This window comes from Somniosus microcephalus, chromosome 1, assembly GCF_052327205.1.
Source record: "Somniosus microcephalus isolate GS21.2 chromosome 1, FLI_Smic_1.0, whole genome shotgun sequence".
NCBI classification, from domain to species: domain Eukaryota; kingdom Metazoa; phylum Chordata; class Chondrichthyes; order Squaliformes; family Somniosidae; genus Somniosus; species Somniosus microcephalus.
The window spans coordinates 202,965,784-202,992,643 of NC_140987.1; positions in this window are offsets into that span (position 1 = coordinate 202,965,784).

Genomic DNA, 26,860 nt, shown 5'->3' on the forward strand with positions numbered 1-26,860 from the left:
GGCTAAAAGGATCAAGGGATATGGGGAGAAAGCAGGGACAGGGTACTGAGTTTGGATGATCAGCCATGATCTCATTAAATGGTGGAACAGGCTCGAGGTGCCAAATGGCCTACTCCTGCTCCTATCTTCTATGTTTCTATGTTTCTATGTAACTCCACTTCCCCACCCGATCCTCATATCCCTTGATCCCCCTAGAATCCAAAAATCTATCTATCTCAGCTTTGAATAGACTCAACAATTCATTATCCACAACCCTTTGGGGTAGAGAATTCCAAAGATTCACAACCTTCTGATTGAAGAAATTCCTCCTCATCTCAGTCTTAAATGGCCGACCCTTTCTCCTGAGACTATGCCCCCTAGTTCTAGACTCTCCAGGCAGGGGAAACAACCTCTTGGCATCTACCCTGTCAATCCCCCTTAGAATCTTGCATGTTTCAATGAGATCACCTCTCATTCTTCTGAACTCGAGGGAGTATAGGCCCAATCCACTCAATCTCTCCTCATAGGACAACCCTCTCATCCCAGGAATCAATCTAAAGGCAAATATATACTTCCTCGGATCAGGAGACCAAAACTGTGCACAGTACTCCAGGTGTGGTTTCACCAAAGCCCTGTACAATTGTAGCAAGACTTTCTTACTCTTGCACTCCAACCACTTTGCAATAAAGGCCAACATGCCATTTGCCTTCTTAATTGTTTGCTCTACCTGAATGCTAACTCTCTGTGTTTCATGTACAAGGACTGTGGATACTGAATTGTTGAGTCTATTCAAAGCTGAAATAGATAGATTTTCGGATTCTAGGGGAATCAAGGGATATGAGGATCGGGCGGGGAAGTGGAGTTACATAGAAACATAGAAGATAGGAGCAGGAGTAGGCCATTCGGCACCTCGAGCCTGTTCCGCCATTTAATGAGATCATGGCTGATCATCCAAACTCAGTGCCCTGTCCCTGCTTTCTCCCCAGATCCCTTGATCCTAAATCTCTCGGAACACCAAAATGTAATAGTTTCTCACCATTTAAAAAATATTCTGTTTTTTTATTCTTCCTACGAAAGTGAATAACCTCACATTTCCCACATTATACTCCATCTGCCACCTTACTGCCCACTCACTTAACCTGTCTATATCCCTTTACAGGCTCTTTGTGTCCTTCTCAGTTAACTTTCCCACCTAGCTTTGTATCATCAGCAAACTTGGATATATTACACTTGGACACCTTCATCTAAGTCATTAATATAAATTATAATAGCTGAGGCCCAAGCACTGATCTTTGTGGCATCCCACTAGTTATGGCCCGCCAATCTGAAAATGATCCATTTATCCCTACTCTCTGCTTTTTGTCCGTTAACCAATCCTCTATCCATGCTAATATATTACCCCCAACCCCATGAGCCCTTATCTTGCATAGCAACCTTTTTTCTGACACCTTATCGAATGCCTTTTGGAAATCCAAATATATTACATCCACTGGTTTCCCCTTTATCTACCCTGCTAGTTACATCCTCAAAAAACTCTAATAAATTTGTTAAACATGATTTCCCTTTCATAAAACCATGTTGACTCTGCCTAATCACAATATGATTTTCTAAGTGCCCTGTTACCACTTCCTTAATAATGGATTCCAGCATTTTACTGATGACTGATGTCAGGCTAACTGGCTTGTTGTTCCCGGTTGTCTCTCTTCAATAGTGGGGTTACATCTGCTACCTTCCAATTTGCTGGGAGTGCTCTAGAATCTAGGGAATTTTGGAAGATGACAATCAAAGCATCCATTATCTCTGCAGCCACCTCTTTTAGAACCCGAGGATGTAAGCCATCAGGTCGAGGGGATTTGTCAGCTTTTAGTCCCATTAGTTTCTCAAGTACCTTTTCTTGCCTCCGAACTGCAATAAAACTACACACCTACTTGATGGTCCTGGATCTACGGAGACTCGCGCTCTTGGGCCTCTATGTGTATGCATGTGTAAAGGCCCACGTAACCCAGGGCTCATGCAGTTTGCAAGCGCCCCTGGGATCTCAGGCACCGGCCCAACCAATCAGAAAGGGGGATTCCCATTATGCTTATGGAGATTCCATTTACGTACAGTATCACGGCGATATACTTCCAAGTCAGGATGGTGTGTAACTTGGAGGGGGTGGTGTTCCCATGTACCTGTTGCCCTTGTCCTTCTAGGTGGTAGAAGTCATGAGTTTGGGAGGTGCTGCCGAAGGAGCCTTGGCAAGTTACTGCAGCGCATCTTGTAGATGGTACACACTGCAGCCACGGTGCGCCGGTGGTGGAGGGAGTGAATGTTTAAGGTGGTGGATGAGGTGCCAATCAAGCGGGCTGCTTTGTCTTGAATTTCTTGAGTGTTGAGTGTTGATGGAGCTGCACTCATCCAGGCAAGTGGAGAGTATTCCATCACACTCCTGACTTGTGCCTTGTAGATGGTGGAAAGGCTTTGGGGAGTCAGGAGGTGAGACACTCGCTACAGAATACCCAGCCTCTGACCTGCTCTTGTTGCCACAGTATTTATGTGGCTGGTCCAGTTAAGTTTCTGGTCAATTATGACCCCCAGGATGTTGATGGTGGGGGATTCGGTGATGGAAATGTCGTTGAATGTCAAGGGGCGGTGGTTAGACTCTCTCTTGTTGGAGACAGTCATTGCCTGGCACTTTTGTGGCCTAAGCCTGAATGTCGTCTAGGTCTTGAAGCAGTCCATGCCTGCCTGCAGCATTATCTGAGGTGTTGTGAATGGAATTGAAGATTGTGCAATCATCAGTGAACATCCCCACTTATGATGGAGGGAAGGTCATTGATGAAGCAGCTGAAGATGGTTGGGCCTAGGACACTGCACTGAGGAACTCCTGCAGTAATGTCCTGGGGCTGAGATGATTGGCCTCCAACAACCACAACCATCTTCCTTTGCGCAAGGTATGACTCCAGCCAGTGGAGTGTTTTCCCCCCCGATTCCCATTGACTTCAATTTTACTAGGCCTCCTTGATGCCACACTCGGTCAAATGCTGCCTTGGTGTCAAAGGCAGTCACTCTCCCCTCACCTCTGGAATTCAGCTCTTTTGTCCATGTTTGGACCAAGGCTGTAATGAGGTCTGGAGCCAAATGGTCCTGGCAGAACCCAAACTGAGCATCGGTGAGTAGGTTATTGGTGAGTAAGTGCCGCTTGATAGCACTGTCGATGACACCTTCCATCACTTTGCTGATGATTGAGAGTAGACTGATGGGGCAGTTGTTAAGTCTGTGTGTTCCAGTTGTATTAAGATTAATTACTGACACAGACTACAAGAATAAAGTTCAACAGGTCTTTACTAGTTGGAGGTCAGGACTATACTAAATACAATATCACTACACAGTACTTATATACCGGTGGTCACCACCGGTATTACGTATACAGCAGCCAGAGAACGTAGTACATCTCTTAAGGTGGAACAGGCTTAAGTTCTCTTAAGGTGGAACAGGTTACATACACCACAATCCTCCCTTTTTAGCTTAACAGTCATATCCCCATTTAACATAACATAATAACATATATACATATATAACTTCAGGTATAAAAAGTTCAAAGGTTCAGTCTCTCAGGAGGCCTTCTGATTCGGTTTGGATAATGCCTTTCAGTGGTCTCTGATTCTTGTTGCTGAGGTGACTCTTCTTGTTGGTTTCCTATGTATTGGACGTCATCATCAGGTACAGTCCCTGCCGAGGTAGATGCTTCAGGTTCATTAACGTCTTCCACTCAGTTGCAACCATGGGTTCGACCCTTGCTCTTGATTCTACCAGTTGATCCGCATGATGCCTTATCACATTGTTACCAATATCTACTGTGTACATCAGAGGTCCTTGGCTGGCCCGAATTGTTCCGGACTGCCATTTTTCGTTTCCATAGCCCCTTGCCAACACTGGTTGTCCTACGTCGAAACTTCGAGTGGTCTTGTTATTAATATGCCGGAACTGTTTGTTTTCCACTTCCCTCCGCACATTTGGTTTTAACAAGTCCAACCTGGACCGCAACCTCCTGTTATAAAACATCATGGCAGGACTTTGGTTAGTCACTGCATGAGCGGCGTTTCGATATGCCATTAGGAAATTGTCCACCTTGTGTTGTAACGGAATCTGATCATCGTTCATGGCCTTTATTGCCTTTTTGAATGTTTGGACAAATCTCTCGGCCAACCCATTTGTCGCCGGATGATATGGGGCAGAGGTATAATGTTTCACCCCATTCTTCTTTAAGAATTTTTGGAATTCTTCCGATACAAACTGTGGTCCGTTGTCCGAACATATCTGTTCTGGCAATCCGTTCCTTGCGAATATTGTTCTTAACACCGCAATTGTCTTTTCTGAAGTAGTGGTATTCATCTTGATCACTTCTGGCCATTTGGAATGTGCGTCCACCGCAATTAGGAATATGGAGTCCATGAATGGACCAGCAAAGTCAATATGTACACGTTGCCATGGGGCTGAAGGCCATTCCCATGGGTGTAGCGGTGCGATCGGAGGTGCATTTTGCACTTTTTGGCACCCAGCGCAGCTTTTTGTCAACTCCTCTATCTGTTGGTCAATGCCCGGCCACCATACATAAGCCCTAGCAAGACTTTTCATCTTAACTCCCCTCAGATGACCTTCATGCAGTTCCTTTATAACTCTTTCCCGTAACTTGGGAGGAATAATCACTCTTGTCCCGTACATCAAAGTACCATGGCAGACGGACAGCTGGTCTTGCCTTGCCGAGAATGCCGGTAACAGAGGATCACCATGTGTTGGCCATCCCTTCACTGTCACCTCGTAAACTCGGGACAGTGTCGGGTCGTTCCTGGTTTCTCTTTCAATACTTGCATTGGTGACTGGTAAACACTCGATGATGGTCGAATGAAATAACTCAACAGGGTCAACTTTCGTCGTCTCTTCTGCTTCAGGTAGTGGCAGGCGCGACAGCCCATCAGCATTGCCATGCTGCTTTGTACCTTTGAATTCTATTTGATATTGATGTGCCCCTAGGAAAAGGGACCATCTCTGGAGTCGCTGTGCTGTCATCACCGAAACACCCTTCTTAGGGTTAAAAATGGATACCAACGGCTGATGGTCTGTCAGAAGTGTGAATTTTTGGCCCTGTAGGTAATGATTAAACTTCTTCACTCCCCATACAAGGCTGAGAGCCTCCCTATCGATCTGCGCATAGTTGCGCTCAGCGGAGGTCAATGATCTGGATGCAAACGCGACTGGCCTTTCCGTGCCATTTGGCAACTTGTGTGAGAGTACTGCCCCAATACCATATGGAGAAGCATCACAAGCCAACCGAATAGGCAGTGTCGGGTTGAAGTGAGCCAACACTTCCTCTGAGGTGATCAATTCTTTGCTTTTGCGAAATGCCTTCTTACAGTTTTCGCTCCATTCCCATGGTACCCCCTTCTGTAAAAGAGCGTTCAGCGGGTGCAGTACCGTGGATAGATTCGGTAGAAACTTACGGTAATAGTTAATCAATCCCAGAAACGACCTCAACTGAGAGACATTCTCCGGAGCGGGAGCCTTTACAACTGCCTCTATCTTGTCAGGAGACTTATGAAGCCCCTCCCGGTCAATGACATGACCACAGTACGAGATCCGCTTCTGAAAGAACTCACATTTCTGCCGATTAACTCTAAGTCCATACTCTTTCAGTCTGTTGAGCACCAGTTCCAAGTTTGCGAGGTGTTCTTCATCACCATCACCTGTGATCAGAATATCGTCCAGGTAACATTGTGTGCCTGGAATTCCCTGTAATACCTGCTCCATGGCCCTCTGCCAAATTGCCGGAGCCGATGCCACTCCAAAAACCAGCCTTATTATACCGGTACAAACCTCTATGCGTGTTGATCGTGAGGTACTGGCGTGACTCTTCATCAACCTCCATCTGCAAGTACGCCTGCGCCAGGTCTATCTTGGTGAAGTGTTTCCCGCCAGACAACGAAGCAAAAATATCCTCAATCCGCGGAAGCGGATACTGCACCGTGTGAAGCACTGGATTAACGGTGATCTTGAAATCTCCACAGATGCGAACCTTCCCTGGTTCTCCTGGCTTGTTGCTCGAAGGACGTTTCATAATGGGAACAATGGGCATACTCCAATCTACCTTAGACAGTACACCTGAACGTTCTAGCGCTTCCAGTTCCGCTTCTACAGTAGGTCGTATTGCATAGGGTACCGGTCTGGCTTTGAAAAATTTTGGTTGTGCATGTTCATCAATCTTGATGTTTGCCGTAATTCCTTTCAGTGTTCCCAGTCCTTGCTGGAACACCTCTTTAGCATCATCCAATATTTTGGACAATCGTTTAGGTTTGACATCTGTTTCCCCGGAATCTACCGTTAGTGCTTTTAAGGAGTGCCAGTCCATATTCATTTTCCTAATCCACTCCCGTCCCAGTAGTGGTGGACCTCCTTCAGGTAGCACATATAAGTCCATTACATGGCTTTCTTCGCCCTTGTGGACCACTTTTACCTCTATCTTTCTGATGGGGTACACTCTTTGCCCCGTGTATGTTTTCAATATAATCTCCGTATCCCGTAGGGGAATATGTTGGAATAACCTTTTGTAATCTTTCTTATTCATGACCATCAATGCCGATCCAGTGTCCAATTCCATCTTTACTTGGACTCCTGCTATCTGAAGAAGGACCCAAATTGTCTGGAGATCTGCATCCTTACCAACGTTGTGTACTCTTAAGCTACCCAGTTCATTACTGCTAGCGTCTGAATCTGACTTCTGTTCGTTTGAACTGGTCTTTGTCACCTTGTGCTCCTTTATGTATTTTCCTTGCGGTGACTTTTTGCTGCTGGTCTTCTTTCCTGACCGGCATACTTTAGCTATGTGGCCAAGCCTGCCACACGTTCTGCATTCTTGGTTTTTAAACCAACATTGGTTCTGATCGTGTGTTGTCTTTCCACAACGATAACATTTTACAGTACTCAAACCCAATTTATTTGTACTGTGTTCTGGTGATCGTAGCTGCATTACTGCCGTGCCTCTCGCTGCGGCTTCGTGTGCTGCTGCCATAGTGACCGCTTTCTCAAGCGCCAGCTCATTCTCCTCGAGCAGTCGCTTTTGTGTATCTTCTTTTAATAATCCACACACAAATTTATCTCTTAGCGCGTCTGTCAGTCCCGCTCCAAACTGACAGTACTTTGCCAGCTTATGCAATTCCATTAAATATTCAGCATTGCTTTCATCCTTCAGCTGCCTTCTGCTGTAAAATTTAAATCGTTCCGCCAGCATCAGCGGCGTGGGGTTTAGATGATTTTTCAGGACAGTAACAATCTCCTCGAACGTCTTATCCGCCGGTTCATCTGGTGATAAAAGGTGTTTCAATTGCCCGTATGTCTTCGCACCCATTAAGTTCAATAACGTTAGTGCTTTCTCTGCATCTGGGATTTTATTTGCTTTACAATAATTTTGTATGCGTTCTACATACATGGCCCAATCTTCGATGTCGCCATCAAAGGTATCAATGTTCCCATGTTTAGGCATCGTTGCAATTTATTTTATTCCAAGATGGCGGCTTCCCGCTCTTGTCTTCGTCCTCCGCCTACAAAATGGCGGTTTTCCCACGCTTGGCGGTCTTCACCCACTGGCTGCAATGGCGTTTGGCGTGCCGCTGCTGCTCCCCTTTCCCAGCGGTTAGTAACTCCCCCGACGCTGTCTCCGCTTCACCGCGGCTCCCTCGGGCATTCGCGCTTCCCCGATGTCGCGCCTTGCAGCCCTTCTTGCAGCCCGGTTATTAGCACCGGCTGCGTTCGCCTTCACCGCGGCTCTCGCGCCTTCAGTCGCCCCAGACGCTGCGCCTTTTTGGCCCGAAAGCGGCCCGGCCCTTATCACCAGCCGCGATCGATGTCCCCGCGCTGCGCCTTTCGGCCCGAATGCGGCCCGGCCCTTATCTCCGGTCGCGATCGATCTCACCGCCCTTATTCCTCCGTCTTCCTCCCCCCGTCTGCACAGCCAACGCGGCCGACTTTCTGCTCGCGTCGCTGACCGGCTTACCCACCACCGAGGTAGAAAGAAGATAGCTGACTGCCGCTGATGGAGGCTTCGAGTTCAGGATGTCTTCTGCACTCCGGGTTCTCGATGCCTGCCGCACAACGTGTCTTCCAGCAGGGTGATGAGGGTGGATGCCTCTCTTCGACGCCCGTTCTGTGGACGAAGCCGCTGTGGATATAAACTGCCGCAGGGTAAGAATCGGACTCGTCGCCACTGTTAAGTCTGTGAGTTCCAGTTGTATTAAGATTAATTACTGACACAGACTACAAGAATAAAGTTCAACAGGTCTTTACTAGTTGGAGGTCAGGACTATACTAAATACAATATCACTACACAGTACTTATATACCGGTGGTCACCACCGGTATTACGTATACAGCAGCCAGAGAAAGTAGTACATCTCTTAAGGTGGAACAGGCTTAAGTTCTCTTAAGGTGTAACAGGTTACATACACCACAGCAGTAATTGGCCGGATTGGAATTGTCCTGCTAGTTTTTGTGGGCAGTTTTCCGCATTGTCGGGTAGATGCCAGTGTTGTAGCTGTATTGGAACAGCTTGGCTGGAAGGGCAGCTAGTTCTGGAGCACAAGTCTTCAGCACAACAGCTGGGATATTGTCAGGCCCCATAGCCTTTGCTGTATCCAGTGCGCTCAGTAATTTCTTGATATCACATGGAGTGAATCGAATTGACCAAAGACTGACTTCTGGTGATGGTGGGGACTTCAGGAGGAGGCCGATATGGATCATCCACTCGGCACTTCTGGCTGAAGATGGTTGCAAACGCTTCAGCCTTGTCTTTTGCACTCACGTACTGATTCCACCATCATTGAGGATGGGGATATTCATGGAGCCTCCTCCTCCTGTTAGTTGTTTAATTGTCTGCCACCATTCACGACTGGATGTGGCAGGATTGCAGAGCTTTGATCAGATCCGTTGATTGTGGGATCGCTTAGCTCTTCTACAGCATGCTGCTTCCCCTATTTAGCATGCATGTAGTCCTGTGTTGCAGCTTCCCCAGTTTGGCACCTCATTTTCAGGTACGCCTGGTGCTGCTCCTGGCATGCTCTTCTACACTTCTCATTGAACTAGGGTTGGTCCCTTGGCTTAATGGTAATGATAGAGTGAGGGATATGCCAGGCCATGAGGTTACAGATTGTGGTGGAATATAATTCTGCTGCTGCTGATGGCCCACAGCGCCTGATGGATGCCCAGGTTTGGGCAGCTAGATCTGTTCTGAATCTATCCCATTTAGCATGGTGGAGGGTTTCCTCAGTGTGAAAATCGGACTTTGTCTCCACAAGGACTGTGCGATGGTCACTGCTACCAATACTGTCATTGTCAGATGTATCTGTAACAGGTAGGTTGGTGAGGACGAGGTCAAGTATGTTTTTCCCTCCTGTTGGTTCTCTCACCACCTGCCGCATGCCCAGTCTGGCAGTTATGTACTACAGGACTTGGCCAGCTCAGTCAGTAGTTGTTCTCCTGAGCCACTCTTGCTGATGGACATTAAAGTCCCCCACCCAGAGTACATTCTGTGCCCTTGCTAACCTCAGTGCTTCCTACAAGTGATGTTCAACATGGAGGAGTACTGATTCATCAGCTGATGGAGGGCAATAGGTGGTAATCAGCAGGAGACTTCATGGAGTCCAGATTCAATGTTGAGGTCTCCCAGGGCCACTCCTTCCTGACTGTATATCACTCTGCTGCCACCTCTGGTGGGTCTGTCCTGTCGGTGGGACAGAACATACCCAGGGATGGTGAGAGAGGAATCTGGGACATTGGCTGAAAGTTATTATTCTGTGTGTATGACTATGTCAGGCTGTTGCTTAACTAGTCTGTGGGACAGCTCTCCCAATTTTGGCACAAGTTCCCAGGTGTTAGTGAGGAGGGCTTTGCAGGGTCGACTGGGTTGGGTGTGCTGCTGTCGTGTCCGAAGCTGGTGCCTAGGTTGATGCCGGGCGGTCCGTCCAGTTTTATTCTTCTTATTGCTTTTAATAGCGGTTTGTTACAACTGGCCTAAGAGTTTCATGGGCATTCGCTGGGCAGCAGTTGGGCAAATAGCCCATCTCTCCACCAGCGAATGTCCATTTCCCGGGGACGCGGATGATCTGTTAAGAAGATTCTTGACAGAATGCAAATTCCAGGTTTGCACGCAAGCGTATTGCATGCGGAAACCCAGAACTTGTTGGGCACTTACGGCGGCCCCAAAAAATCCGGGTCATTGGGTTCAGTCTTCCCAATATTTAATTGGAGGAAGTTTCTGCTCATCCAATACTGAATGTCAGACAAGCAGCATGATAAATTAGAGGCAGTCAACAAAACTGTAACAAGCAAAAGCAGATTTTTTGCTAATCTTCTTTTAAATGGGTAAGAATTCTCAAAATGGTGCTAATCGCAAAGGAATAATCCATTAGTGCTTTCCACTGACATTTTACTCATAGCGACCTTTTGCTAAAATTAGCAAATAAATGAATGCTGATCCTAACATTGCTGAAGGTCATTTCTCCTGTCAGATGCTCACAGAAAAATGCAAATTAATTTGCTGACTTATACTTGGATTCAGGAATGAAACAAAAAAAAGCAGATAAAGTGCATTATAGAATGCATGAAGTGCCTTTACCAAATGTGGCCACATTATCCAGTCACTGCTATACATGTCATAATTCATCTCCTTAGCAAATAAATCACTCAGCATTTTTAGCTCAGCTTAATGATTGAGATATAATTACAGTTCTTTTTATGGCAGTTAGTTCAGCAATGAAACTTCATATGTTGAAAAATATATGTTAAAGAGTATTGGGGCAAATTTTCATCTTTATCACCTGGGCTTTAAGCATCAGCAGAGCAGAGCACAGCAAGGAAAATTGGATGCTGAGGATAGCAAACCCGTTACAGAACTCGCCCCAACTTCCTTCTATTAATTCCAATGGAAGAAATATTGAGTGGGTTCCGTCAGGGATATGCAATCCTCCTCACCGAATATTGCTCTCGGGCGATGCTCAACCCCCAGGCGGTAAGGATCACAATCTACTCCTTGATGTTTACTTTTAGAATCATAGAATGGTTACAGCACAAAAGGAGGCCATTTGGCCCATCAAGCCTGTGACGGCTCTCTGCAAGAGCACTTCAGCTCATCCCATTCCCCCGCCCTTTCCCCGTAGCCCTGCAAATTTTCTCCTTCAGGTACTTATCCAATTCCCTTTTGAAAGCCATGATTGAATCTGCTTCCACCACCGGTTCAGGCAGTGCATTCCAGATCCTAACCACTTGCGGTGTAGAAAAGTTTTCCCGAATGTCGCCTTTGGTTTTTCTGCCAATCACCTTAAATCTGTGTCCTCTGGTTCTCGACCCTTCCGCCAATGGGAACAGTTTCTCTCTATCTATATTCTGTCTAAACCCAGCATGATTTTGAACACCTCGATCAAATCTCCTCTCAAACTTCTCTGCTCCGTGGAGAACAACCCCAGCTTCTCCGGTCTATCCACATAACTGAAGTCCCTCATCCCTGGAATCATTCTTGTAAATCTTTTCTGCACCCTCTCTAAGGCCTTCACATCCTTCCTAAAGTGCAGTGCCCAGAATTAGACACAATACTCCAGTTGAGGCCGAACCAGTGTTTTATAAAGGTTCATCATAACTCCCTTGCTTTTGTACTCTATGGGCTCGAATTTCCCAGGGCCGTGGAGGCAGGAATGGAGGTGTGTGGGGTGTTAAAATTGCAAAAATTGGCGGGTGGGCCGAACCCCGCCTCCATCCCGCCTCCACGCAGTTTTCAAGAAATCGTGATTACTGCTCCCGTCTCCGTCCCGCCTTCAAGAGGTGGGATAGGCCGTTAAGGCCCTTAACAAGCACTAAATTGCTTCTATTATCCCATTTTGAAAGGCCTTTGTGATTTTAACCCTTTTCTGACGTGAAGCATGCCTGCTCTGAAACACAATGGTGAAACCTGGTGGGAGCACAATTGGATTGCTGACTATTAGCAGCAACTCCACCATTAAATAGGATATTTGATCAGCCATCATTTGCAGGTGGCAGGATATTGTTGTCTCAGGTCTAGGGGAACTTTTAGAAGGAATAACCACAGCTGTGGAAGTTTGGAGCCCGACACCCATCTCCAGTGTGACCTCCTGGGAAACCCCTCTCGCCACCTTGACTGAGCGCTTCCTCAACTGAGGCATATACCAGAAGCATGGGAGCCATTTATTTCCTTCCCTTCTGAACATCAGATGAGGACGAAGACCAGCTGCGGCACCAGCAGAACCATGAACAACAGCAGCAACAACAGGAGCACCAGGGTCTCCAGAATCGTTGTGGTTTGCTGTGCACTTCAGAACATGGCACAGCGTCATGGCTTGCAGATCCCTGAGGACCAAATAGCTCCTCACATATCCTCCTCAGATGAGGAGGAGGAGGAGGTGGTGGAGGAGGAGGTGGAGGAGAGCGAAAATGAACATCTTGCAGAGGCCCATCAACCAGCGGCAGCAGTACACGAGAACACTGCTGCCCGGGATGCAAGGAACGCACTCGTCTTGGCCAGATTTGCTTAGCCTAGCCAATCAAGCACTTTTGCCTCACAGCTTCTTACCAGAGCTTCGACAATGGCCAAGAACCAATGGATTCCTAACAATTTGACCACCATACTGACAATTGCAAGTAATCCTAAGCCCTCAATGTGAAAGTTCCATTCGCGAAATGACACACGCCACAACTGCAGCAGTAGCCATCAGATTTTTTATTTACAGTAACCATCTGATGGCTTTTTAACATTAAACATCAAATTTCACCCAATTGACTACCCTTGTGACTATTTGTGCAGTATCTTTCTCTTATGCATGCTCCTACGTAGTGCTTCCCCTGTGGCTTCAGCAGATGTGGAGGCCCCTTGCTCAGTTTCTTGCTGCTCCTGTCTCGACACCTTTGGCGGGCGTCCTCTGGGGTTGCGAACCTGTGAGGGCTCGCCAACAGTCTGCTGCTCCTGCGGCTGTGCAGGGGTTGAGACGCCGATCTCAGTTGGGTGTGGACTCTGGTGGGGCTCCGGCCGAGGGCTCTGCAGTGGCATGGAAGTGTGAGCGCTTGGATAGGTGCCCCCACTTCCTTGATGTCTGCCACCAACTTCCCTCTCATAGGTCAGGTCCCCCTCAGCGCTTGCAAGTGGCTTGAGAGCACCTTGTTGTACATCAGGGGGGCCATGGGGACCCGTACCTGCACTGGCAGTCCTACTCAGAAGGACTTCCATGAAGGTCTGGTTTCTCTGTTCAATAGATGACCATCGCTCCTCCAGAGATGTCAGTCTATTCCGAACACTCACCATGTTTTCTGCACTCTGGCGACTTATCACCTCCATGGTGATGCGTTCTTGCGCCAATGACTCCACAAAGGCTCTGCTCATGTTCACTATGGACTCCTCCATTCGCTCCACACTCACAGCGACCCTGGAGACAACACCTGCCAGAGACTCCTGCATCTGTTCCTGGAGTTCCAGCACCGCTGATCTTGTGGATGGGCCCAGAGGCAGAGGGTCGACATGTAGCTGAGCCGAGCTGGGAGAGTCCTGCACCCTCCGTCGAGGACTCTCCACTGCTTTCCCTGCCTCCACCATCTGCTGATGCTCACGTGTGATCTGTGATACACCAGGTGACAACACTACTCTATCTCGTGAAGATCCCACCGAGGTGCGAGTGTCTGCGCTGGTGCTGGGTGCGCTGAATTCTGCTGATGCTGCGCCCTCAGAGGTTGCAGCTTCCTCTGAGGAGTCTGGATGCTCAGGCTTTTCCTCCTGGCTAGGGGGGACAGATGCTTGCGATGGTCCTGTGGGGGAGTAAAGGAAAGAGTCAGAGATGTGATGCCAAGATTACATGTCCATCTGCTAGAGCTTCAGAATCATTATCAGCGACTCATGCAATGTCAATGAGAGAGATGGAAAACTATTCTGTCATCAGTTGGCTGTGATGCACCCGTCTGTCCGTCCCCCACATGCGCATCATCCTCCACTCCCACGATCTCCAGGACCCCCTCCTCCCAGGGGGTGAGCTGGGCTACTGAGGGTGGCCCTCCTCCTGTCCTCGCTCTTTCCCTCTTATTGTGAGCTCTCTTTTCCTGCAATGAGGGAGACAAGTGGAGTTTGAGTGAGAATGAAGGAGTGAGTGTAGAGAATCCATAGCATAGATGCTTAGAAGGAGACAAAGATGGAGTGAGGTTGCAAGACCAAGCGCCCTCCCTGTGTGTTGTAAGTTGTTTTCATAGCATCACAGTGATAGGGAGTGTGAGGGCTGCATAGTCGAATAGTTAGGTGAATGTGACCATAGAGAGAGAGGGAATGGGTAAAGGTGCATGGATGTGAGTGTCAAGTGGGATGTGGAGGAAGAGGTTGTCAAAGCTGAGTGCTGGTGAGGAGAGGCAATGGGGATCAGATTGAGGGTGATGGGAAAGTCATACACACTTTTCCAGTGCGTAGAAGGTCATGAAACCTCTTCCTGCACTGAAGCCAGGTTCTGCAGGTTATCGACAAAGAGTTGACCTCCTGGGCCTCCTGGATCCACACAGCTTTGGTCTGCTGGGGAGGCTTCTTCCTCCCTCTTTATTGGCTCTTGCTCCCTCCACTAAAGCTTGCAGGGCAACGTCATCAAACCTGGGAGCAGACCTCGGTCTCTCGCTGGTCATTCTGCCTCCAGGTCCCTCTAACATGAAAAGCCAAAAGGTTGGCAGTTTGCAGAAGAAGCAAGGCTTGTTGCAGACCTTAAATGCAGCAGCAATGCTGACGTCATTGGAGGGGAGTTTCAGACTGAAAATCTAATTGGGCCCTGGGTTCCCACACGCTGGAACTCAATTGCCCACTTAAGTTAAAATTGCATCATTCTCCCACATAGATTTAGAATCGGGTGGCTAACACGAAAAGCGGATTACACGACCCCAGCCCACCCCAGTGACAAAAATCGAGCCCTATGCCTCTATTTATGAAGCCCAGGATCCTGTATGCTTTACGATAGCAAAATACTTTAAATGCTGGAAATCCGAAATAACAGAAAATGCTGGAAAAACTCAGCAGGCCAGGCAATATCCGTGGAGAGAAATTAGAGTCGAAAAAGGGTTAGGCCCGAAACGTCGACTCTAATTTCTCTCCACGGATGTTGCCTGGCCTGCTGAGTTTTTCCAGCATTTTCTGTTGTTATTCCTGTATGCTTTAACTGCTTTCTCAACCTGCCCTGCCAGTTTCAACAATTTGTGCACATATACCCCCAGGTCTCTCTAATCATGCACCTCCTTTAGAATTGTACCCTTTAGTTTACATTGCTTCTCCTCATTCTTCTTACCGAAATGGTATTATGAAGAATTGCCATTGACTAATTGAGCTGGATTAACATGTGGAGTTGAAACTGAAGCACACCACAGGTTTAATAATCAACCAACCATGGATTAGTCTGTCTGGGATCATTAAGGCAGTAAATAGACAGTCAGTAATTACACAGTTACCTCTTAACTGGTAAAACACCTTTTTTCATTGTTCCCTTTCCTCCTCTTATCTTAAAGAGGTAATTCATGCGGGGATAGAGTTTCACGGACAATCGTAATGCAGTGGCACCATGCCCAAGGAATTATTATTCTTGTTTAGGTTTTTATATTGAATGCATTTTAAAGTCACACATTTTCATTTTGCTAGTGGTTTGTTCACATTGGTGAAAAACATGCTTTTCCTTTTAAAAAAAAAAATTGTTGGCCACAATATTTCTATTGTTGTTAACTAGGCTTCCTGACATTATTGGCTTCAGTAACTATCCCAAGATAGTTCCTCTGATAATACAGTTAGAAGCAACTATTAAAAAAAAATTACAAATGATACAGATAAAACATGATATTAATGTTTTTTCACAACTGAATTTTAAAAGGGGTGCTGATGGCAATACTTCCTCTTGAACTAACAATTCACCATGCATTAAATATTTTGGGTCTGTTAAAATATTACTTACTGCTTACTGTTATTGCCTAAATTTAAAACTCACTTAAATAAACAATTGCTATGTATTTCTGTGGATTAGGTTCAATATTCCTACTTCTAGCCTAAGAAACCTTGGCCTAGAAATTCAGTTGTTTGCGCCAGCCACTAGCGCCTTAGGAGGAGGAGAAATGGGGCGCTAAGCGGCTAGCGCCCGGGCGCGGCGCGATCTGCGCCTCTCGCGAACTTCAGTTAGGATTTAGCGCCGGCGCAAAACTACAGCAGCCGCTCAGCTGCGCGCGCAGATCCTGACGTCATTTCATGGTGCAACGCACTTTGTGCGTCCCGAACCGGAAATTCAGTGGCGCCGGCCTATTGTGCGCCTGGCGCCCGTAGCGACTGGTAGAGGGGAACAGTTTCCAGTCGCTGTGGGGCGCGGGGGGCGCTAATTAAAGGGGACTCCTCCTGCAGTATAAAGAGCAGCCATTTTGCTCCAATCCTTCTTTGTGAGAGACGGATATTTGGAGAGAGACAAAGGGAGAGAGCTTTCTGGTTTGACTCAACACTCGCACAGGTACTTGTGGCTTCAGGCCAGAGCTTTGCACTTGGATTTAACTTTCAGAGCCATAGCATTGATTCGTCACATCTAATGGGGGCTGCAATGGGTGGAGACGTTGCCTTACTGCATTGCATTCAAAGGGCTCAGAGACGCCATGAGAGAGTGCCAGTCATGGCCAGATGGAGAAGGGCCAACAGGCGTCGGCATCGGAGGCCTTACCCACCCAGGGTATACCGCCAGCAGTTCTCATATCTGAACATGTCTGAAGAGCAGTGTGTTCGGAGGCTGCAATTCAGAAGGGAGGTGGTCACTGAGATCTGCCACCTGCTTCGCAGAGATCTGCAGCCACAGCTCAGGAGCAGGATGTCTGTCGGTGGCAGTGAAGCCGACGGTGGCTCTCAACTTCTATGCCACCGGCTCCTTCCAATCCGCTACTGGGGACATTTCCAACATCTCCCAGTTCGCGGTACATTGCTGCATTCTCCAGGTGACCAATGCTCTTTTCAGAAGGAGACGTCAGTTCATCTCCTTCCCCATGACCCTGGACAAGCAGCAAGAGTGTGCAATGGGATTTGTGGCATTAGTGGGCATCCCCATGGTGCAGGGCGCCATTGAATGCACGCATGTGGCTTTGCGGACACCTCTAGAGAATGCCGAGGATTACTGCAACCGGAAGGGCTACCATTCACTCAACGTGCAGTTGGTGTGTAACCACAGGCAGCTCATACTAGCTGTCAATGCCCATTTTCCAGGCAGCAGCCACGATGCCTTCATCCTGCGCCAGACTTCTGTGGCAGACATTTGAGGCCCAGCCTCACCCACGAGGATGGCTTCTCGGGGACAAAGGCTATCCTTTGTGCACCTGGCTGATGACCCCGCTCCATGCGCCCAGCACCCCTGCTGAAGAGTGATACAATGACAGCCATCAAGCAACCAGGAACATCATTGAGCACACAGTCAGCATGCTCAAGCAACGGTTCCGCTGTCTGGACCGTTCCAGAGGAGCCCTACTGCACTCGCCTGAGCGAGTCTCCCATTTCGTTGTCGTGTGCTGGATGCTGCACAACCTGGCTATCCATAGGACTCAGCCACAGGACCACCAGAGGAGGAGGAGGAGGAGGAGGAGGAGGAGCACCAGCACGGGAAGGAGGCACAAAGTGCAAGGGCCGTCCGTCGGCGGCTTATTGCAACTCGGTTCTAGGCCCCCTCTCAGGGAATGGCTTGTGCCAATGAAAGAAGATGAACATAGCCACTCCGCAAGCCCTCAGCCGAACAAGGCAACAAATATTCCAAAAGCAAACATGGTGTGGTAAACCACTGTATTGTATATTGCCACCTCTGGGTGGCGCTGTGTATGGAGGCATGCCTCAGCTGACTCCACCCACCACTGTGTGGGTTTTGTTCAGACTTGTTCAGTCACTCACGAAGAAGCATGGTCTCTTCTTAGCTAATAAAAGCCTTATTCATCTCTTCTTTCGACTCATCATCTCTTCTTCGACTCATCACCTTTTATGAAGTAATTGATAAGCGTATCAATTTTATTAGCTAAAAGTTAAATGGCGACACCTGAGGAGCAACAACAGCAACGGATACAGCAGACATTGCTGAGAGCCCTCAGACCACCACGCCTGGACCTCGACCCTCAAGATGTGGGTGCATCAGCCAAGTTTGAACACTGGCTGAGCTGCTTTGAATCCTTCCTCGCAATCTCACAGGTTACAGAGGAGGATCACAAACTGAAAATTTTGACCGCCCAGGTGAGCCATCAAGTATATATGCTAATCCGGGACTCTAATACGTACGTGGCGGCCCTCGAGCTACTAAAAGGGCAATATACGCGCCCAGTGAACACAATTTACGCCCGACACCTCTTGGGATCCCGCAGGCAGCAACTGGGAGAATCGGTAGGGGCATTTGCACGGGCGCTACTGGCACTCTGCAGAGACTGCGATTGTAAAGCGGTAACGGCTGTGGAGCACGCGCAGGGACTCGCCTGTGATGCCTTCGTCAGGGGCCTCCAGTCAGACCACACCCGGCAGAGACTGCTAGAAAGCAAGGAACCCGACCTGAAGACGGCCATTGCCCTTGCGCTCTCGTTAGAGGAGGCCCACCGAAACCTCGAGGCATACCCCCGTAACGGCGCCGAGACATGGCAATCGAAACCGTGGGACACGGGACCGCCGCCCCCGGCACCAACCGCTGCAGCGACCCAACCGAGACAGCAGCCTCCGGTAAGAACTGCTTCGATGCCCAGTAACCAGGCCCAAAAATGCTATTTCTGTGGCCAGTTAAAACATCCCAGAGCGCACTGCCCAGCTAAGACAGCTACCTGCTCGGGCTGCGGGAAGAAAGGCCATTACGCTAACGCCTGCAAGGGGAAGCCAGCCAGCAGCGCAGCGTGCGGGCCGTGGGAGCAGCCATCTTATCCGCCATTTTGTGTACCCCCGGCCGCATGGCATCCGCCGCCATCGTATCCAACGCACTCAACCGCCATTTCGTCACCGGAACCGACCACCGTCTCGGCGGATGACTATAGTGACTCACTAAGCCACATACTGGCCTCCGTGACGCTGGATCAAGGCCACCCTCACCATCTATCCAGCTCCATGATGGATATCGTGGTAAACGGCCGCGCCACCAGTTGCCTGATCGACAGCGGGAGCACAGAGAGTTTCGTCCACCCCGACACGGTACGTAGCCACTCCCTCACGATTCTGCCAACGCACCATCGCATTTCTATGGCGTCCAAGTCCCAGTCAATGGACATCAGCGGCTACTGTGTGTGACCCTGTCAGTAGGGGGCACTGAATATCAAAAATTTAAACTGCTAGTCCTGCCCCGTCTTTGCGCTGCCGTCCTGCTAGGGTTGGATTTTCAGTGCCACCTTAAGAGTGTCACACTAGCATACGGTGGACCCCTCCCCCCACTCACAGTCTGCAACCAACAACTTTTAAATCGCCCGCTGCAAACCACCTGCAGCCTTTCCACATTAAAAGTCCCCCCCCCTCCCCTGTTCGCTAACCTCACCCGCGACTGTAAACCCATCGCTACCAAAAGCAGGCGGTACAGTGCCGGGGACAGAGCTTTTATCAGCTCTGAGGTGGAGCGGCTCTTGAAGGAGGGCATTATCGAAGGTAGCACTAGCCCCTGGCGAGCCCAGGTTGTAGTCGTTAAAACCACTGCAAAACGCCGCATGGTAATCGACTACAGCCAAACCATAAACCGGTACACCCAGCTGGACGCGTACCCCCTCCCTCGCATATCTGATATGGTCAATCAGATTGCGCAATACAAAGTATTCTCCACCATCGACCTTAAGTCAGCGTACCACCAGCTGCCCATCCGCCATGAGGACCGCCAGTATACTGCCTTCGAGGCAAACGGCCGCCTCTACCACTTCCTTAGGGTCCCCTTCGGCGTCACCAACGGGGTTTCGGTCTTCCAAAGGGAGATGGACCGAATGGTTGACCAGAACGCGCTGCGGGCAACCTTCCCCTATTTGGATAACGTCACCATCTGCGGCCACGACCAGCAGGACCACGACGTTAATCTAGCAAATTTCCTCCGTACGGCCCAACGGCTGAACCTAACGTACAATAAGGAAAAATGTATGTTTCACACCAAGCGCCTGGCCATCCTCGGCTGCGTGGTGGAGAACGGAGTCATCGGGCCCGACCCCGACAGAATGCGCCCCCTAATGGAGCTACCCCTTCCCCACTGCCAAAAAGCACTGAAGAGATGCCTGGGGTTTTTCTCCTACTACGCCCAGTGGGTGCCCCTCTATGCAGACAAAGCCAGGCCCCTCATCAAAGCCACCTCCTTCCCCCTGACACCAGAGGCGTGTGCAGCCTTCACTCTTATCAAGAACGATATCGCGAAGGCCGCAATGCACGCGGTGGATGAGTCCATCCCCTTCCAAGTGGAGAGCGATGCCTCCGACTTCGCCCTAGCCGCGACCCTTAACCAGGCGGGCAGACCCGTGGCCTTTTTCTCAAGGACCCTCCAGGGCCCCGAGACGAGACACTCCTCCGTCGAAAAGGAGGCCCAGGCTATTGTAGAAGCGGTGCGTCACTGGAGGCATTACCTGGCCGGGAAACGATTTACCCTGCTCACTGACCAGCGTTCAGTAGCTTTTATGTTTAATAATAAGCAGAGGGGTAAAATCAAGAACGACAAGATCTTGAGGTGGAGAATCGAACTCTCCACCTACAATTATGATATCTTGTATCGGCCAGGGAAACTCAATGAGCCCCCAGATGCCCTATCACGTGGTACATGCGCCAACGCGCAGAGTGATAGGCTGCAGTCCCTCCACAATGACCTCTGCCACCCGGGGGTCACCAGGTTTTTCCATTTTATCAAATCCCGTAACCTGCCCTACTCCATCGAGGAGGTCAGGACCATGACCAAGAGCTGCCAAATCTGCGCCGAGTGCAAACCGCACTTCTATAGGCCGGACAGAGCAAGCCTGATCAAGGCCACCCGCCCCTTCGAACGCCTGAGCGTCGATTTTAAAGGGCCCCTCCCCTCCGCTGACCGCAATGTGTACTTCCTCAACATAGTTGATGAGTACTCCCGTTTCCCCTTTGCCATCCCTTGCCCAGACATGACCAGTACCACGGTCATCAAGTGTCTGAATGACATCTTCGCTCTGTTCGGGTTCCCCAGCTATATACATAGCGACAGGGGCTCATCGTTCATGAGCGACGAACTTCAGCAGTACCTGCTAACAAGAGGTATCGCCACGAGCAGGACCACCAGTTACAACCCCCGGGGGAACGGCCAGGTGGAAAGGGAGAACGCGACGGTTTGGAAGGCAGTCCTCTTAGCACTAAAATCTAAGGGCCTTCCGACCTCCCGCTGGCAGGAGGTCCTCCCTGCAGCGCTTCACTCCATTCGGTCACTGCTTTGTACTGCCACTAATGCGACCCCTCATGAGAAAATGTTCGTTTTCCCCCGGAAGTCTACATCGGGAACCTCGCTACCGGCATGGTTGACTTCTCCTGGGCCCGTCCTACTGCGGAGGCACGTGAGGACGCATAAAACGGACCCCCTGGTCGAGCGGGTGCACCTCCTACACGCCAACCCCCAGTATGCCTGGGTGACATACCCAGACGGGCGGGAGGACACGGTCTCCATACGAGATCTCGCACCCTCGGGTACCCCTGAATTACCACCGTTATCCCCCTTACCACCGTTATCCCCCTTACCACTGTTATCCCCCACCACCCCTCCCAACCCAACCCCTGCAGACGGCATGCCAAAGCCCCAGGAATCTTCGCCAACCACCCAGACACCAGACCCGACGTCGGATGCTGCAACACCACCGCTGCCACCACGACGATCAGGACGTCAGACAAGGCCTCCTGATAGACTTAACTTGTAGTACCCTTCACCCCGCCGGACTTCACATTAAACAAGGGGTGAATGTGGTAAACCACTGTATTGTATATTGCCACCTCTGGGTGGTGCTGTGTATGGAGGCATGCCTCAGCTGACTCCACCCACCACTGTGTGGGTTTCGTTCAGACTTGTTCAGTCACTCACGAAGAAGCATGGTCTCTTCTTAGCTAATAAAAGCCTTATTCATCTCTTCTTTCGACTCATCATCTCTTCTTCGACTCATCACCTTTTATGAAGTAATTGATAAGCGTATCACATGGACAGTGTGATTAAAGAAATTTTTTAACTGTGATAACTGTGCCCTTCCTGCATGACAAACTAATTCAGAGAAACCCCCCCAAAAAAACAAACACACCAGTCTCGGCCTTCATATATAAAAGAACACATTTGGCCACACCTTCTACTTTTTCCCCTGCGAGGGTGATCCGTCTCGCTTCTGCGACTGGCCCCTTCCCGCCCTGCAGCTCCTCCTCAATGGGACCCCAGTGGCTGCAGCAAGGCTGGGGGAAGGCTGCTGCGGGTCAGATGGTGAGACGGCAGATGTCCTTGGGGGTTGGCCTGGACCAGCTCTGGGCCTGGAGGGGCCGGCTGCTGACTGCTCCAACTCTGCTTGAGCGGCAGCAGTCTGTCCTACGGGTGGTGGCAGCTGCAGTGGAGGAGTGACAGTGTTGGCTGCAGGAATGCTGCCATCCTGACAGAGCACAGGCACTCCCTGGTCGGCTGATATACTGCCACTCGCACGGGCCAGCACTGCAGCATGAGCAGCAATCTGCTGAAGCACAGACTGCTGGGCTGCTGCGGCGCGGCGAGTGCCCCGGCGATGCCTGACCGATCCAGCGAGGGTGGCAGCAGTTAATGCCCGTGTGGCCCTGGTGTGTGTCTGCATGACACCAGCCAGTGAATGCACGGCATGACTGAGCACTTGGCTGGAAGCCGCCTGTGCTGCCGCGAAGTCCTGCAGACTCCTGGCCTGTGCTGCACTGAATTCTTGCAGACTCCTGGCCTGTGCTGCCCCGAATTCCTGTACACTCCTTGCCAGTGACTCTATGGAGTCAGGCATCCTTGCCACTGCAGCCATGAGCTCAGTGTGCCTGCGCTCAGCCTGGGCACCCATTTCAACAAGAAGCCGCACCTCCTCTGCGCTCACCGTAGCAGGACTGGAGGCCGCACTCACCCTCCGGGGAGAAGGCCGCCGAGCTTCCCCACCCCTCCCACGTTGCTGCAGCCTGCTGGGCCCCGGAGCTTCACTCTCCTCCAACCCTTCCCCCCTGCTCCCCTCTAGGGAAGACGTGTCCCCATCATGGCCATGGGCTGCCTCGGCTGAGGGTGTCCCTGATGGGCTGGCTTCCTCTTCCTCCTCCTCGATTTCTGACTCTGAGACAGTGCCAGCTTGAGGGGTCGCCTCCTCAGCTGGCGATTCACCATCTGAAAGCAGGGAGGCACAAGAGTTGCTTTAGAGTGAGGACAGGGCGGCAGCGAGGGAGGCATGAGTGCTGCTATGCACTGCATTGGTTCGATAGTGGCAAAGGATGCAAGTGGAAAGAGAGAGGTCAAAAACCTTACCATTGGTGCCCAGAACAGGGTCGGCATCTCCAGTGGCAACGGGGCCAATCAGCCAGCCTGCCATGATCCGCTCCACTCACAGCTCCAGGTCGCTGAGCTGTTTCAGTTGAGGACGGCCTCCCCCGGTCTGTCGCTGCTGTCCTCGGTTATGCGCCAGCTTGCCCTGCAAGAGAAAGGACGGCCTCTAATTACATTGCGAAGCTCTGATCTTGCCTGCACTGCCTCCCATGGTGGAATAGCCCTGACAGTGTGAAGCACTCATCTTGCCTGCACTGCCTCCCATGGTGGAATAGCCCTGACAGTGTGAAGCCCTGATCTTGCCTGCACTGCCTCCCATGGTGGAATAGCCCTGACAGTGTGAAGCCCTCATCTTGCCTGCACTGCCTCCCATGGTGGAATAGCCCTGACAGTGTGTAAAGTCCTGATTGTGCAAGTGCTTTTCATGACAGTCCCATAGCTGCTGGATGAGGGCTGGGCATTAGGGCTTTCAGGTCCCTTTGGCCATAAAGTGAGGTGCACATGCAGGAATGAGGAGGACACTGGAAAGGGTACTCACCCTGACAACCCGAGTGAGGTCGTTGAACTTTTTTCGGCATTGGACAGGAGTCCTGCCAACCACGCTGTTGGAGGTGACCCTGTTTGCCACCTCCCTCCAGGCTTTCCGATAATCACTGGGCAGTGGCCTCCTGCCACCCTCAGGGAAGAGGACATGGTGCCTGCGCTCCACTGCGCCAACCAGCACCCTCAGGTCACCCTCGCCGAAGCGCTGCGCTCTCTCCCTGGCCTTCTCCATTGTCCTGGGCGTTGAATAGTTCAAGCAGCAGTGGGTAGGCCTTGCTTCAGGGCTGCAGTGTGCAGGGCGTGGCAACCAAACAATTCCACCCTCCCCCTTTAAGAGCTGACCGGCGCCGGACTGTCTGCCTTCAATCAGCAACTCGCCGCACCTGCGCTGCACCTGCCCTCGGTGTTAGCGTCCCGGATCGCCGGCTTAGCGCCTAATGATAGTCGTGTATCGCATGCTTTAGCGCAGCAGCAACCTCTTGGGGCAGTGCAACTGAATATCGGCGAAGGTGGCGCTAAGTTGCACCGGGCGCTAAATTTAGCGAACGCCCGGCTGTAGTGCCCCAAACGTGGCTATACTGAATTTCTAGGCCCTTATCTGAGTCAATGTAGATGTCTGGAAAGACGGCCTAGTTCTGAGAGAGCCAGTTGTTCTCCAGACATTATCATTCATGCTGCACGCACAAAGTTCAGTTCTATTTCCGTGTATAATACTTCAGTGTTTAGATATCTCATCAGGTGATGTGGGATAAACAGTCATTTTCTGTTCTGCTAACACTTAGGCCTAGAAATTCGGTTGGCTTTGCGCCCAGTTTTCGCCCAAAGAGGGCTTTTGCGCCACTTGCTAAACTTCCCCCGATATTCAGCGGTGCGGTAATGGCGGCGTTAGCCAGTAGCGCTGCGCCGCCACCGATGACGTCATCGGTGTGCGCAGTGCCCCGCTACCGCCCCGCTACCGGCCCGACCGTCATATTGAGTTGCGGCCGCCTCTTCCGCGGCGGCCGCAAACAGCGACCAGAAAACGGGGCCTACCTGATGCGGTAGTGGGGCGAGTTAAGGCGGATGTGCGGCCGGCCGCTTTTTCGGCGGCCGCCTGCCCGCACCTCCTTCCCCGGCCTCCTGCACCCCACCCCCGCGGAATTGCCGGCTGTTTTCCGGGAGCCCGGCACTTCTCTGTGGTGCCGGGCTCATTTGCCGGCACTAGCGAGCGGCGATCGCGCTGTTGCAGGCACCTCCCCCTTAAGAGAGGGAGGAAGGCCTGCAGTACCGCAGCCTGCCGCTCCGCAGCGGGTGGCGCTGCGGCACTTAGCGCGCCGATATTCAGTTTCAGCGCCCCAAGCGGGGGTGCCGAAACCCTTGATTTGCGGCCGGCTTCGACTTGGGGCGCTGAAACTGAATATCCGGCGGGCGCAAGTGGCTCCGCGCGCAGCGGTAATTTCTGGGCGCAAGCGAGCTGGCTGCCCCAAAGTCAATTTCTAGCCCTTAGAGTCTTTAGCAGTAGATATTTTGGGTATAATTTTACCCCCCAAAAACGGGTGAGGTGGAGTCGGGCGAGATGTAAAAATTTTAAAAATCTCAAACCCAACCCCAACCCGCCCACTTCTGAATTTACCGAAGGCGGGATGGGGGCGGACAGCCAATCCGCTCCCAGGAGGTGGGTTGGACATTTAATTATTATAGTGAGGCTGGCAGCCTCTGATTTAACCTGCTTTACAGGTTTAACCCTGGCTCAAGGGAGGCGAGGACAGGTTTGTGGAAAAGCTAATTGCCCTTACAGCACTACTTGTGTGCCAGGACGACCAGTGCTTCCTCCCAGCCCACCAAGCTTACCTGCTTCCCTGCCATCGGACCCCCCCATCCAAAGGCCACCCGAATATCGGGATCCCCGCCAAGCTCCCACTATCGCAGCAGCAGGCTCCCTCCCTGTTCCTGCGGCTTCCTCCAGAGTATTCCCTGTCTGACAGGGAGTCAAGCCTATCAATCAGGCTGGCTTCCAGGCAGGGATCCTGTTTAAAAAAAAGATGCACAATGTGGAGTTAAACCTCCACAGTTGCGGGAAAACCCGGATTGATTAAAACTCCTCCCTCTCGCCTACTCGACCCACCCCAGTAAATATCGGAGCCTTTGGTTCCCAACTTTTACTGGAATTTAAGCTTGCTTGTTTAGTTGGATGACGTACACCAGTTCTCTACTGGGTTGACAGTCGGAGTTATTGTGTGGCAGTAGATTGATCTAGCTCCATCTCAAGAGGGAGGAAAAGTTAACAGGACAAGTTTTTTCCTGCTCCACATAAATGAGCTCTTGCTGGCTTACCATGTAGAAGCCTATACCCCATGACATTTTCATCCTTCTGTTGACAAGAGAAAGGATGACACTGGGAAGCAGCAGTGAGGAGGGGTTGGTTATTGTAATGTCCGTGTGTAATTGAGACACGGACTGCAGAAGTTGGTTATAACAGGTGTTTACTGAAAGGAGACAAAACTGGAACTACTATACAAAGTTAATACACAGGCTTATATACAGGGGTGGTCACTACTGGTACTGCAGTATACAGGGGCTGCAGAATATAGTTCCTTCTTCAAGGTACATACACTACAATTCCTCCCCTTTTAGCTAAACAGTACATAACATTCGATTAATAATTAAATAACATATTTACAATTACAGTTGTTGCTATATACATTAGCTGAAGTTAATCAATTATAAATTCAGTCTTTGAGGAGGCTTCCTGATTCTGTCCGGATAACGCCTCTTTGGGGTATCAGGTTCTTCTGGCAAAGTTGATTCGGGATCAACGTCGTTGTTTGGTTCGTCTGCTTCCAATATCACCGATTCTGAGGT